Source organism: Anomaloglossus baeobatrachus, unplaced genomic scaffold, assembly GCF_048569485.1.
Source record: "Anomaloglossus baeobatrachus isolate aAnoBae1 unplaced genomic scaffold, aAnoBae1.hap1 Scaffold_216, whole genome shotgun sequence".
Taxonomy (NCBI): Eukaryota; Metazoa; Chordata; class Amphibia; order Anura; family Aromobatidae; genus Anomaloglossus; species Anomaloglossus baeobatrachus.
The window spans coordinates 167,086-182,290 of record NW_027441986.1 but is presented as its reverse complement, the minus strand read 5'-3'; the positions used below and the strand labels follow the sequence as shown (position 1 = coordinate 182,290).

Genomic DNA, 15,205 nt, shown 5'->3' with positions numbered 1-15,205 from the left:
CCGGAACAACAACACGACACAAGGTGCCTGTACAAATGTTAGGTCTTCCCGAGTCTGGCAGTTTTTTAAGTTGGATCCAGATGATTCTAAAAAGGCCATTTGCAACACCTGCCGTGCCAGCATCAGCAGGGGTACCAAAACTAGCAGCCTGACCACCACCAGCATGATCAGGCACATGTCAGCCAAGCACCCGACTTTGTGGGAAGTACAACAGAGTCGAGGAGCAGTGCTTGCTAATGTCACTGCTACGTCTTCGCTGGTTGTGCATGCGAGCCAATCCCCTGTCCATGCTGCCTGCGAACAAGCCTCCTCCGGTCCTGCACCTGCAGTTGCCTACTCAGAAATAACACCATCATCAAGCACGTCCTTGTCCCAGCGCAGCGTTCAGTTATCCATTCAGCAAACCTTTGAACGCAGGCGCAAATACACTGCCAACACCCCACATGCCACAGTTCTAAATGCTAACATTTCGCGACTGCTTGCGCTGGAAATGTTGCCTTTTAGGCTGGTGGAGACAGAAGCATTCCGCGACCTGATGGCGGCAGCTGTCCCACGTTACTCGGTCCCCAGCCGCCACTATTTCTCCCGGTGTGCCGTCCCCGCGTTGCATAACCACGTGTCACAAAACATCACACGTGCCCTGAACAACGCTGTTTCACCCAAAGTCCACCTAACCACAGACACGTGGACAAGTGCTTGTGGGCAAGGCCGCTACATCTCGTTGACGGCACACTGGGTTAATATTGTGGAAGCTGGGACCCAGTCTGAGCGAGGGACGGAACACGTCCTTCCCACACCAAGGTTTGCAGGCCCTACCTCAGTCAGTGTTTCACCCACACTCTACAGCTCCGGAATGTCATGCTCTTCAGCCTCCTCCTCCTCCTGCGCATCCTCATCCACTGTACCCTCCACACCAGTCCCAAGCTGGAAGCACTGCAGCACTGCCTCGGCGAAGCGGCAACAGGCTGTGCTGAAGCTAATCTGCATAGGTGACAAACCCCACAATGCAGAAGAGCTGTGGACAGCTCTGAAACAGCAGGCAGATCACTGGCTCACACCTCTGAACCTAAAGCCAGGAAAGGTCGTGTGTGACAATGGCCGGAACCTGGTGGCGGCTTTGAGGCGAGGCCAGCTGACACATGTTCCATGCGTGGCCCATGTGCTCAACCTCGTGGTTCAGCGGTTTCTAAAGTCATACCCAGAGCTGTCTGATCTGCTGGTAAAAGTTCGCCGCCTGTCTGCACATTTTCGAAAGTCACCTACTGCTTCAGCCGGCCTTGCCGGCTTTCAGCGCAGTTTGCATCTTCCGGCTCACAGACTGGTGTGTGATGTCCCCACGCGTTGGAATTCAACTCTGCACATGTTGGTCAGGATATGTGAGCAGAAGAGGGCAGTTGTTGAGTACCAGCATCACCTAAGCCGTCGGGAAATGGGTCAAACTCCACACATAACACCTGAGGAGTGGAGATGGATGTCCGACCTATGTACCATCCTCCAAAACTTTGAGGACTCCACCAAGATGGTGAGTGGTGATGACGCCATTATTAGTGTCACCATACCGCTACTCTGCCTTCTAAAACGGTCTCTGCTCAAAACCAAACATGATGCATTGCAGGCGGAGCGCGATGAGTTGCAGCAAGAAACAGTAGTGGGTGTGGGTGATAACACACAGCCCAGCCTCGTCTCATCACAACGTGCAGTGGAGGACTATGACGAGGAGGAGGATGAAGACATGGAGCAAATCTCCGGCCAAATTGAGGATATGACATGCACACCAGTCATATCCTCGGTTCAGCGTGGCTGGCCAGAGGACAGGGTAGATGAGGAGGAGGAGGAGGAGGAGGAGGACAGCATGTTCAGTCAACGTGTTGGTCAGGCTACTGAAGTCCTGGCTGTTAAGAGTCTGGCGCACATGGCTGACTTTATGGTAAGCTGCCTGTCTCGTGACCCTCGCGTTAAGAACATCTTGGCCGACAATCATTACTGGTTGGTAACACTGTTAGACCCACGCTACAAGGAGAACTTTATGTCTCTTATTCCCGAGGCGGAGAGGTCAACCAAAATGCAGCAGTTCCGGAAGGCCATAGTCACGGAAGTAGGCAAAGCATTCCCCTCACAAAACGCTAGCGGCATAGGTCAGGAATCAGTGGACAACCAAGGCGTACAGCCGAGAGAGGCACAAGTCCAATCCGCCAGAGGTAGGGGAACAGTCTTTAAGATGTGGGACAGTTTTCTCAGCCCCTCACGTACCACAGCCCCTGAGGTGCGGGGTAGTGCCACAAGAAATCCTAAGTTTGCCCAGATGCTCAAGGAGTACCTTGCAGATCGAACAACTGTACTCCGACATTCCTCTGTGCCTTACAATTATTGGGTATCCAAGGTGGACACGTGGCATGAATTGGCTCTCTACGCCTTGGAAGTCCTGGCCTGCCCTGCCGCTAGCGTTTTGTCAGAGCGTGTTTTTAGTGCCGCAGGTGGAATCATTACAGATAAACGCACCCGCCTGTCAACTGAAAATGCTGACAGGCTGACTCTGATCAAGATGAACAAGGGTTGGATTGGGCCAGACTTCACCACACCACCAGCAAATGAGAGCGGAATTTAAAGTTTGTAACGGGAATTTGCCATGTACCTCCAGTCACCCATGGGTACACACTTCTGGACTTTGGATAATCGCTGGACTGCTCCTCCTTCTCCTCATGCGCCACCATGATGACCGTTACAAGAGTTAGGCCTTTGTTTCAGGTATACCCCCAGTGGTAAATTTTTTCGCCCATTCTTTGCAGAATGGACATTACAACGACAGGAGACCCGCTCCTTTGCAATGGGAACAATGTTTTGAGGCCCTCATGCACGTCTCTATGCAGGGACAACGTGGAGCCTCCCAATTTTTGGCTGCCCTGCCAAAGGGCTATACTATAATACACCCACTTCCTGACAATGGACACTTAATGTTTTGAGGCCCTCATGCACGTCTCTATCCAGGGACAACGTGGAGCCTCCCAATTTTTGGCTGCCCTGCCAAAGGGCTATACTATAATACACCCACTTCCTGACAATGGACACTTAATGTTTTGAGGCCCTCATGCACGTCTCTATCCAGGGACAACGTGGAGCCTCCCAATTTTTGGCTGCCCTGCCAAAGGGCTATACTACAAAAGACCCACTTCCTGACAATGGACACTTAATGTTTTGAGGCCCTCATGCACGTCTCTATCCAGGGACAACGTGGAGCCTCCCAATTTTTGGCTGCCCTGCCTAAGGGCTATACTATAATACACCCACTTCCTGACAATGGACACTTAATGTTTTGAGGCCCTCATGCACGTCTCTATCCAGGGACAACGTGGAGCCTCCCAATTTTTGGCTGCCCTGCCAAAGGGCTATACTATAATACACCCACTTCCTGACAATGGACACTTAATGTTTTGAGGCCCTCATGCACGTCTCTATCCAGGGACAACGTGGAGCCTCCCAATTTTTGGCTGCCCTGCCAAAGGGCTATACTACAAAAGACCCACTTCCTTCCAATGGGCACTTCAGGTTTACAGGCCCTCATGCACGTCTCTATCCAGGGACAACGTGGAGCCTCCCAATTTTTGGCTGCCCTGCCTAAGGGCTATACTATAATACACCCACTTCCTGACAATGGACACTTAATGTTTTGAGGCCCTCATGCATGTCTCTATCCAGGGACAACGTGGAGCCTCCCAATTTTTGGCTGCCCTGCCAAAGGGCTATACTACAAAAGACCCACTTCCTTCCAATGGGCACTTCAGGTTTACAGGCCCTCATGCACGTCTCTATCCAGGGACAACGTGGAGCCTCCCAATTTTTGGCTGCCCTGCCAAAGGGCTATACTACAAAAGACCCACTTCCTTCCAATGGGCACTTCAGGTTTACAGGCCCTCATGCACGTCTCTATCCAGGGACAACGTGGAGCCTCCCAATTTTTGGCTGCCCTGCCTAAGGGCTATACTATAATACACCCACTTCCTGACACTGGACACTTAATGTTTTGAGGCCCTCATGCACGTCTCTATCCAGGGACAACGTGGAGCCTCCCAATTTTTGGCTGCCCTGCCTAAGGGCTATACTACAATAGACCCACTTCCTTATAATGGGCACTTCAGGTTTACAGGCCATCATGCACGTCTGTATGCAGGGGCATTGGTGAACCTCACAATTTTGGACTGCCCTGGCAAAGGAAAATACTACAAAGACTCAGTTCCTCAAAATGGGCACATTAGACTCAGAGGCCTTTATGTACGTCTCTTCTCAGGGACATCGGAGTGCCACACAATGTTTTACGTAAAATCTTTCATGTATTGATCTCAAAAAGTAACATACATTAGCTCTATCTCACTATTGGGTATGTGCCCTTAACATTTCCGCTATGAAAAATCATTTTGGTGTCATTTTGGAAGGTTTTCTGGTGAGTCCGTAAAAATGGCGTAAAACGCGGACAAAATTATTCACAGCTGTGACTTTTGAGTGATAAATGCTTCAAGGGGTCTTCCCCATGCTGTTGCCATGTCATTTGAGCACTCTTCGGAGACTTTTGTGCCATTTTTAGGGTTTCTACATGCTGCCGGTGGTCATTTCACAAAAATACTCGGGTCTCCCATAGGATAACATTGGGCTCGGTGCTCGGGCCGAGTACACGAGTATCTTGGGAGGCTCGGCCCGAGCTTCGAGCACCCGAGCTTTTTAGTACTCGCTCATCACTACTAATAAACCTAAAAAATAAAAATAAATTGAATAAAAATCATGAATGTTGTGTTATAACAGGAAATTCGGTGTAAGAATGAATATCCGGGATGAGAGTTCAGCGAATGAGTTATAGAAATTGTTACAAAAAGGAGTGTGTACGGTTTATGCGTAAATTTTCAGAATGCGTACATGAAAATTATATGTATGTGAGAATGTCCCCCATGCTTTGTAAAAAGTTATTTATGAAAATGTAAATAAAATATATAAAAATGCCTAATTATTTATAATTTATGAGAAAGATATATATGTATGGAAGAATGTTATAAGGTGTCCAAGAACCATAAAGAAAAAGGGTGCATATATAATGTTAGAGGTCTAGAGTTCCACCAGGCTATATCACCCCTAAAGAAATAGAAAGAAGACCTTACTACCTGTGTACCCCAAAAAAAGCTATATTTCGTAGCCAGGATTATGGTGGAGATATGCACAAATGAAATAAGAATATAAAGTAATACAATAAGATTATAAAACCAATATGTGTGCATTCATGCACCACCCGGTACGCTACCCTTGCCAAATTGCTCACTCTAGATCCCCACACGATCCATGAAGCCGTTCCCCCGGTCACACCGCCTGCTGCCGGTTCCCACTCATCCCTGGGGGAGTTAGGCGAGTGGTATCGAGAGCTACATGTCGGCACTGATGATACCCCCATACACCACAAGGAAGGGGTATACCAGGTGGTACAGGAGTATGAGCGGGTTTTTAGCAAGCACCCTCTAGATTTTGGGCAGATTAAAGGGGTTCAACACCACATCCCTACCGGTACACACTCCCCTATTAAAGAGAGATACAGGCCTATTCCCCCTGCGCACTACCAATGCGCCAAAGACATGTTGAGGAACATGAAGGAGGCAGGGGTTATTAGGGACAGCTGTAGTCCCTGGGCCGCTCCGTTGGTGCTGGTTAAGAAGAAGGATGGCACCATGCGGATGTGTGTGGATTACCGGAAGATTAACCAGATAACGCATAAGGATGCTTACCCTCTGCCCCGCATCAAAGAGTCCCTGGCCTCGCTGAGAACCGCTAACTACTTCTCCACCCTTGACCTCACCAGCGGGTACTGGCAGGTGGCCGTGGCACCGGAAGACCGAGAGAAGACTGCCTATGGGACCGTTTTGCTGTACTTGGATGATGTGATTGTGTACTCACAGACGTATGAAGCCCACCTGGAGCACCTAGCCGAGGTGTTCGCGTCCCTTGCCAAGTATGGGATGAAGCTGAAGCCCTCAAAGTGTCATCTGCTGAAACCCAGAGTGCAGTACCTAGGACATGTGGTTGGTGCGGAAGGTGTCGCCCCCAACCCCGAGAAGATCACCGCCATCCAAGACTGGCCGAGACCGACCACAGTGAGGGAAGTGAGGCAGTTTCTGGGCCTGGTGGGATATTACCGTCGCTTCATTAAGGGGTACACAAAGATGGCTGCCCCCATGCAAGACCTCCTCGTAGGACAGACCAAGGGTGGTAGATCCCTAGTAGCCCCATTGGTGTGGGAAGAAAAGCATGAGGAATCCTTCCGCCAGCTGAGAACAGCCCTGACCGGAGAGGAAATCCTAGCGTACCCTGACTACAGCCGCCCATTCATCCTCTACACCGACGCCAGCAATGTGGGCTTGGGGGCTGTTCTATCCCAGGTCCAAGACAGAAGGGAAAAGGTAATAGCTTATGCTAGCCGAAAACTCCGACCGACTGAGAGGAACCCTGAGAACTACATCTCCTTCAAGCTTGAGCTCTTGGCACTGGTGTGGGCTATCACCGAGCGGTTCCGCCATTACCTGGCAGCAGCCAAGTTCACCGCGTACACAGACAATAACCTGCTGACCCATCTAGATACGGCCAAGCTGGGCGCGTTGGAGCAGCGGTGGGTGACCAGGTTAGCCAACTACGATTTCACCATCAAGTACCGGGCCGGCCGTACCAACGTCAATGCCAATGCACTCTCCCGGATGCCCCACCTGTCGGAAGAGGGTCCAGAGGATGATGACCTCGAAGAGATCGAGTTGCCTGCATTTCACCGGCCATTCACTGAGAAGGTGCACGTCTACCAACAACGGGTGAACCTGGATCCGCTGCCCCGACAGGACTGGCAGGAAGCTCAGGACCAGGCACCTGCTGTCCGCCTGGTCAAGACTCTAGTGGAACAGGGTTCTGCTGGGATAGACCCTGCTGCCCCTGCCGAAGCCCAACGTCTGTGGCAAGAATGGACCCGGCTATACCTACACCAGGGGAAGTTGTATCGCGAGCTGATTAATCCAAAGACTCACGAGAAGATCCGCCAGCTGGTGATTCCCCAGGCTAACGTGCCCACCGTCCTGCAAGCATACCATGATGGTGCAGTGCACTTCGGGTGGAAGAAGCTAGAGATGTTGTTAAGAGAGCGGTTCTATTGGAGTGGAATGCGGGAATCTGTGGAGGCCTGGTGCCGAGAATGTGGCCCTTGCGCATTGAGAAGGAAGGACGAGGCCAGCCAGAAGGCACCCCTACACCCGATCATTACACACCAACCGCTGGAGCTGGTTGCCCTTGACCATGTAAAGCTCACCCCCAGCCGAAGTGGGTACACCTACGCTCTGACCATCGTAGACCACTACTCGAGGTTCCTGGTGGTTGTCCCAGTTAAGGACTTAACCGGCCGCACCGCTGCTAAGGCTTTCCAGGCTTATTTCTGTTGACCGCATTGGTACCCGGAGAGGGTGCTTACCGACCAGGGTCCGGCCTTTGAAGCAGAGGTATTCCAGGAATTCTGCCAGTTGTACGGCTGCAAGAAAATCCGGACCACGCCTTACCACGCCCAAACCAATGGCATTTGTGAAAAGATGAACCACTTGGTCCTGGGCCTCCTCAAGACGTTACCACTGGAAGAGCGGAACCTGTGGCTGGAGAAGCTACCTGACCTGGTCGATATGTACAACAACATCCCTTCCAGCTCTACGAAATGCACTCCAGCATACCTGATGAGAGCTCGTCCCGGCCGGCTACCAGTGGATCTGGAAATGGGCTTGGAAGCTTCAGAAGCACTCCTGTCGACAGCTGAATGGGACACTCGGCGGAGGACACAGTACCGACAGGTCCAGGAGTATGTTGAAAAGAACTTGTGCCGGAGTCGGGGACAACAGGAGCAGTGCTTCAACAAGAAGGCGCCTGCCGGTTCCTTCCAACCTGGGGATGTAGTGCTGAAGCGGAAAAGAAGGGCCCACAAGCTGGATGATCAATGGGAAAAAACCCCGTATGTAGTCCAGCCCACAGGATGGGAGAATGAGAAGGCCTACCAGATCAGCCGTGACCAGGGGGGGACTTTGGCCACGGTTTCCCGAGACCACCTGAAGAAGTGCCCACCAGCATTGAGAGTAGCGGATGAGGCTCCAGTTCCCAGTCCAGTGGAGAAGGAAAAAGAGGTAATCCACACCATGATGGGTGATTTTCCAGCAGACTGGCCTACACAGAACGGTGCGGTGATCCTTCCAGTGATACTGTTCCCACAACCCGTGGATGAAGAAATGATGGAAACGGTTAACCGCGAGCCAGTGCCCAGGGATGTACCTGTACCCAGCTCCCCTACGCCTCCGCCTGCCCCACATGATAGCAGGGAGGAGGAACTGACTGTTCCCTCTGCCCCACTGCCTGTCACCACTGACACCGGACCCCGAAGGTCCACTCGCCCCAACCTAGGTAGACCCCCACTTAGGTACAGGGAAACTACTCTTTAAAAGGGGGGGGGCTTTATGTGTTGAGTGTACCAGTTTGAAAGTTTTAAATGATAAGTAAAGATGATCAACCAAAGAAGTTTACCTGATTGAACCGTGATTAAACCGGCCGTTGCCGGCAACTGTTGTCCCCGTAGGGACTGTGCAACCATTGCGTAAGGAACTGCTTACGGACAAGCCCGAGAACTTGCAGGGCAACCACAAACTTAGTGCAATGTAAATAAAAATGTTTGTTGGCTTGACACCGTTACCGCCTCCGGAGAGGCTGATTTGGGAGGATGGGCCTGGAGGAAAGGGATGGCCTAGGCCCGCCACTACCGTAACCGGTGGCGATCCTCCGGGGGTTCAGGGGTCCCCTTGGACGTGGGCCCCCTGAAAGAGACAGAACCCGCTCGGGCAACTTGGTGCTGGACTGGGGTCAAGGGGTGCTGCCCGCTTCTTAGGGGCAGCATCAGGGCCAGGTTGTTTGGGTGGGAGAAGAGCGGAAGCTGTACCGTTGTAAAATGTTTATGATGCTTTTACATGTTTTACCGTTTTATTCTTTTTCAGTTGTGAAAATAAAACCGGTGATGGACGGGCAGCCCGCGGACGGTCTGCATTTGACTATAGGGGAATGTGGCGCCCTGGACAAGCCAGGTCGTCACAGGTACTACACCAACACACTCTATACTCCGGCTAGGCACACCGAAGCTAAACACAAATCCTAGTTGCCTTCCTCCAGGGGCTGATGTCCACACCAGGGGGTGGGCCAGGCGGTTGATCCCACCCACCGAGGAGTTCACAGTCCTGGAGGCGGGAAAAGGAGTCAGATTAGAGATCAGTTTTGGAGTTAGAGAAGTGAAGAGGAGAGGAGACTGACCGTGTCCGGGTGTGTGGCCCGGGCACTCAGCAAGGTTGGCAGACGGTGGTGACCTTCTGCAGGAGAGGCTGATTGGAGTGAACCGTACGGACCGGGGATGGGCGGTGGCCCGCCGGTACCAGATCGGGGAGTGAAGAGAAGCCAGCACCATCCGGCAGGGCCTACGGACCCCGACCAGGCTAGGAGTCGCCGTAAAACCGGTCAAATCCGTTAGCGACAGGAACCTCCAGGGTTTCCCAGCAGTCAAGACCCGATTGAAGGCAACAGCTCACACCGTAGAGGGAAGCACAGTCACCGCCAAGGCTACAGTTCCCAGGGCCAGAGCCTGCGGGCAAAAGGGGCTCCCTCAGCATCCATCCAAGCTGGGGAGCGGGTTACCGGTGGGAAGCCCGCTAGATTTTGGGGGAATAAAAGGGGTCCAACACCACATCCCCACAGGTGCACACCCACCCATCAAAGAGAGCTATAAGCCAATACCACCTTCACATTGCCAGTGTACCAAGGACATGTTGAGCAACATGAAGGCGGCTGGGGTTATCCGTGACAGTTGTAGCCTTTGGGCAGCTCTGTTGATCCTGTTAAAAAAGAAGGACGGCACCACTCCCCGTATTGAGGAATCGCTAGCTGCATTGAGAACTGCAAATTATTTTTCTACCCTTGATCTCACTAGTCACTATTGGCAAGTGTCCGTTGCTGAGGCAGACCGGGAGAAGACCGCCTTCGCCACCCCTATGGGTCTCTGCGAGTTCAAAAGCATGCCCTTCGAGCTGTGCAATGCGCCAGGAACCTTCCAGAGGCTGATGGAATGCTGCTTGGGACAAGATTTTAGGGTGTATAAAAAGGGAGATTAGATCCCGTGATCCCAACGTATTGTTACACCTCTATAAATCACTTGTAAGGCTACATCTGGAATATGGGAACCAGTTTTGGGCTCCACATTTTAAAAAGGACATTCAGAAGTTAGAGTCAGTTCAAAGGTGGGCAACTAGACTACTACAAGGAATGGAAGGCCTCCCATATGATGACAAGTTGAAAAAGTTATTAAGTGATTATTGGCTGCAATGGGGCTTTCTGGCTGGTGCCAGCCTCTCTTCTTAGCACACAGGAACCACAATCCCTACACCATGCTTCAATGGATTCTCTCATCCCAGCCCAGTAAAACTACATATTTTACACAGTCATAAGCAGCCAAAAGGGATCTATTCTATTCAATTGCAAATGATCTAGATAAGACTGAGAATAAGATACTGCACGGGACATAGCAGAGTTGGTCAAGTTGAGTGGAGATGAGTTTGCTATTTGGCACAGCTTTTTGCATCAATAAAGCAAGTAAAAGGTGTGAAAGATAAAAAAAAGGGTGAAAGTGGGAAAAGTGAATTGGCCAAATTGAGGTGCATATAAAGTTTTTGCTTTCTTTCAATTCACTAATGGGGCTCATTTGAATCAGGTGAATTGAGTTCTGCTTTTGGAAACTGGGTTAAGAAGGGGTGCACCGGTCCTGGAGGTACTGCAATACCAGGTCAATGCGTGGAGTGGACAGAGCAAGATTTTTTCCATCTCCTTGTTCTAAAAATCCATTTAATATATGGTCCCCAGAGAGGGGACGTATCAGATATTAAACTGATAAGAACAGATTTAATTTATTTTTTTTTCTGTTTATCAGTAGGACTTCAAAATAACAAAGGTGATCGCCTCCCGTTGCCTGGGAACCGTCCAGGCACAAGAGGGCTATGTGTCACCAGAAGGCGCACACACTTCCTCAAGGCCGGCAGACGTGCAATCCCAGGCACCTTCCAGTACCGACCAAGGTAGCGTCCTCCGAAACTACACTTGATCTTAGCCAAAAGGCCGAGAAGCTATAACCCGAATTGGTTACGGCCTTGAGTGGCACCCTGGCCTATACCGGACACATCTTAGGGAGAGGGAGACAAACCCACGCCTACAGAAGACATTTTGTCACCCAAGCCAACCCTTGAAAAGGCTGTTTTGCAGAGCAAAAACAAGAAGAATGGTGCTTTTTGCAGCCGCCGCCCACTGCAATGAATCTGAATAACTCCTCCTTTTGGACACAAGCACCTCCCCTCCCCCTTGCAGTCTTTCCAATTCATGATACAAAAAGACGGACGGACAGGACAGGCTGCCTGACTTTCCGTCACTGCCACCCTTTGCCATCCTTGCCCGTAGAAAGCCCTTTCATCATCCCCAAACCCTAATCTTTTCCCTTCCCTTCCCAGATGCGTCTCACTCCCTTTCATTAGGAAGTGAGCGCAGCCTTTTCTCCGTTCTGCACATGCGCGACGTTAAACACAAATGCGCAGGCGTGCGTTCCATTACCCTCACTGCATTCCACTCCCATACAGGAAGTGGGCGCAGCTATTACTACGGTCGCACATAAAAGAACCCACGGCCACCACTGCACATAGCTGACTCCACCACAGGACACCCACTTCTACACCAACGCAGGTAAGACAGGATCGGCACCTCTATGCTCCCGTTACAATCAGGCTCAGTCACCATGTGATAACGCTCTCAACTCTTTAGTTGCAGGCTCCCCTTGCTTCACCTCCACTGGCTGTGCTGCCATTTCCTCTCCCACCTGGAAGGTATACTTTATTCCACTATTTTCCTGTTTCTCTCTTCCCCCTTTTCCCATAACCTACTTTTATCTGCATTTGTGGGGTATCTATATGCTATTTACATCATAGTTTTATTCATTAATATGGAAGGGAAGAGTGCCCATGAGAGTGTTGAACTGCGGAGAGCAAGAGATTAAGCTGCTCCGATTTGCCACCATTGATAAGCTGTTCTCAGTAGATACACATGCTATCCAAACAGCAGCATCCACCATTGCTTCAGCCCACCCATTCAGTGACAGCTCACCAAGTCAGCCAGAGGAGTGGTGTAAGGAATTACACGTAGGCACTGACTCCACACCTTCACATCACAAGAAGGGGGTCTACAGGCTAGTGCAAGAATACGAGCAAGTCTTCAGCAAACATCCGCTAGACTTTTGAAGAATAAAAGGGGTCAAACACTACATCCCCACAAGTGCACACCCACCCATCAAAGAGAGATATAAGCCAAAACTACCTGCACATTACCAGTGTACCAAGGACATGTTGAGCAACATGAAGGAGGCTGGGGTTATCCGTGACAGTTGTAGCCTCTGGGCAGCTCCGTTGGTCCTGTTAAAGAAGAAGGACAGCACCACTCCCCTGTATTGAGGAATAGCTAGCTGCATTGAGAACTGCAAATTATTTTTCTACCCTTGATCTCACTAGTCGCTATTGGCAAGTGTCCGTTGCTGAGGCAGACCGGGAGAAGACCGCCTTTGCCACCCCGATGGGTCTCTGCGAGTTCAAAAGCATGCCCTTCGAGCTGTGCAATTTGCCAGGAACCTTCCAGAGGCTGATGGAATGCTGCTTGGGACACCGAAACTTTGAAACGGTACTGCTATACCTTTATGATGTTATTGTTTATTCTAAAGCAAACAAGATTTTAGGGTGTATAAAAAGGGAGATTAGATCCGGTGATCCCAACGTATTGTTACCCCTCTATAAATGACTTGTAAGGCCACATCTGGAATATGGGGTAAAGTCCTGAGCAGGTTGATAACCATTGGTTTGAGCATGGTAGGGTGTAGTGCGCATCTTCCTGCATCGGTAAAAGCTGCAGAAGTCCTTGAAGATTTCCGCTTCAAAGGCTGTGCCTTGATCTGTGAGGACTCTCTCTGAGTAGCCATGAGGTCTGCATAAGTGTGCTTGGAAGACCTTCGCTGCAGTATGGGCCATTAGATCTTTGACTTGTACCACAACCATAAATCTCGAGTAGTTGTCTACCATCGTAAGTGCATACGTGAGCTCGCCTCGATATTCTGCAACAAAACTCCCTTTTTCGATTTCAGTTTCAGCAAACACTCCTCTTCCTGTAGAAAATATTTATCATTACCTAAGACAGTCATTCTAATGCATGACAATATTAAGGCAATTTAGTTAAAACTTGTTTTAACTCACCTTTAAGGGGATTGATGTATTTCATGGTCAATCCAGGTTTGTCAGTGATGGCACTGACATAATGTATGGCGTCTTTTTCGGGCGTTATCCTTTGCCTTTTCATTGTGAAAATCCAGTTGCCTATATCAAAGCAAATTCTACTACTTGTAAAGTATGCAGAAAATGAAATGTAGAACATATAACATCAACTGCTTAGGAACGCATCATAGGTTAGTACTTAAAAGGATATTGTCATGTTCTAGTCATAATGCAAGCTGGACATTTTTCATGTTACCCTGTAATCGCCGGCCTGTTCTAATGCTCACAAGCCAAGATATAGGCTCAGCTGCTAAGGCTTCCCTCTGCCTTCTGAATGAAACTTGAATATGTCTGGGTCACTGTGTATATAGCAGGTGCTCAGAAAAAATAAGAGTCAATTCAATAGAAATAGCTCTGGCACACTATAGTGATCAATAACGTAAGAAAAGAACTCTTGGAATGCTGAAAATTCTTTATTTGTGCAAAAGGATAATTCATCCAACGTTTTGACCTTGTTTTTAGGTCTTTATCAAGGATAAAGTTATCTAAGATCATAAAGGGTTACAAAACCATATAAACACGTAATTAGTACATAGTACAACATAACAGTACAATATATTGCTACTTGAGAGTACAATGGGTCAAATGACCATGATGCACATACAAAAAATTTTTCCAAAGCCATAGTGAAAACATTTGTACTGAGGAAAGAAAATTTCCACATGACCTATCTGGAGAAACATTCTGGATCAAACAACCAAAAATAGTCAAGCAGGTAAATACACACCTATATGGATAACAGGATGATATGTGTTCAATTGTATAGCGTCATTGCCATTAAGGTACAAATGGAAAACTTGCAATCCTATATAGTGAAGGAAATGAACACATATCATATCAAAGAACACAGGAACATGGGTGTGAGAAAAACCTCAATGTTTATACTTTGTTCTTTATAATGGTATGAACATGTATATGTCTCAGTACCTTATGCACTTGAGAATTCTAGTGAGTAGATCATGAAAGCCTATTTCAGAACTGGAATCGGTAAATAATTGTAGGTGGAATCTAAATGAAAAGATGGTACAAGTGTTATCATGACACGTGGGCTATAACACAATGGACCGTGTGACAAAGAAGAAAGGAGAGAAAGAAGAGGAAGAAAATGCAACTACCTGTAACATTACGTGATAGTCACTGGTAAGTATCACTTGACAATTCAAGTGAAAAAGGATTCCTTTATTAAAGGGTTCTCAGTCGCCTCAGGATCATGAAATACTAGGGTAAATGATATGAGAATGGGTAAGAAGCACCACTAAAGGAAATATGAGATGCAGGACATATATCTATAAACCCCTGAACTACATGATAGAAATAAAAAGAAGAAAAAAGAAAAAAAAGAAGAAAGAAGAAGAACACATAGAATGCGGAAAGAGAATGGGTACAACTACCTGAGTTACTGCAGGGAGGCCCCTGGTTGGTATTGTGAGGGTTAGTGGAATTCCTTCACTGAAGGGTTCTCAGTTGCCTCAGGTTCGTGAAAAATGCTATAGACAAATAATGCCCGGAGAAAAGGGGTTCATATACAGCGAATAATGGTAATACAAGGTACATGTGTCACATGTAATAGTATATATATATATATTGTACTAAGCTCTACACCAGAAATAGAAAGTAGTCCCTCTGCCTTCTGTCTAGGTGCCCTGAGTTATGTCCTGTAAACTGTCACAGGGACCCAGACACACATGTGTAGTAGGGGAATATCCCTGCTGAGATGCCAGTGCTAGAGCACTCGTTTGCTGTGGAGTTGAACGCTATGTGAGCAGTTCTTACCTTCA

General features: G+C 49.0%; 1 pseudogene; it reads right to left on the bottom strand.

The window, feature by feature from the left end:
- Positions 1–10,818: 10,818 nt before the first annotated feature.
- Positions 10,819–11,025, bottom strand: LOC142261396 (U2 spliceosomal RNA; annotated as a pseudogene).
- Positions 11,026–15,205: the final 4,180 nt, after the last annotated feature.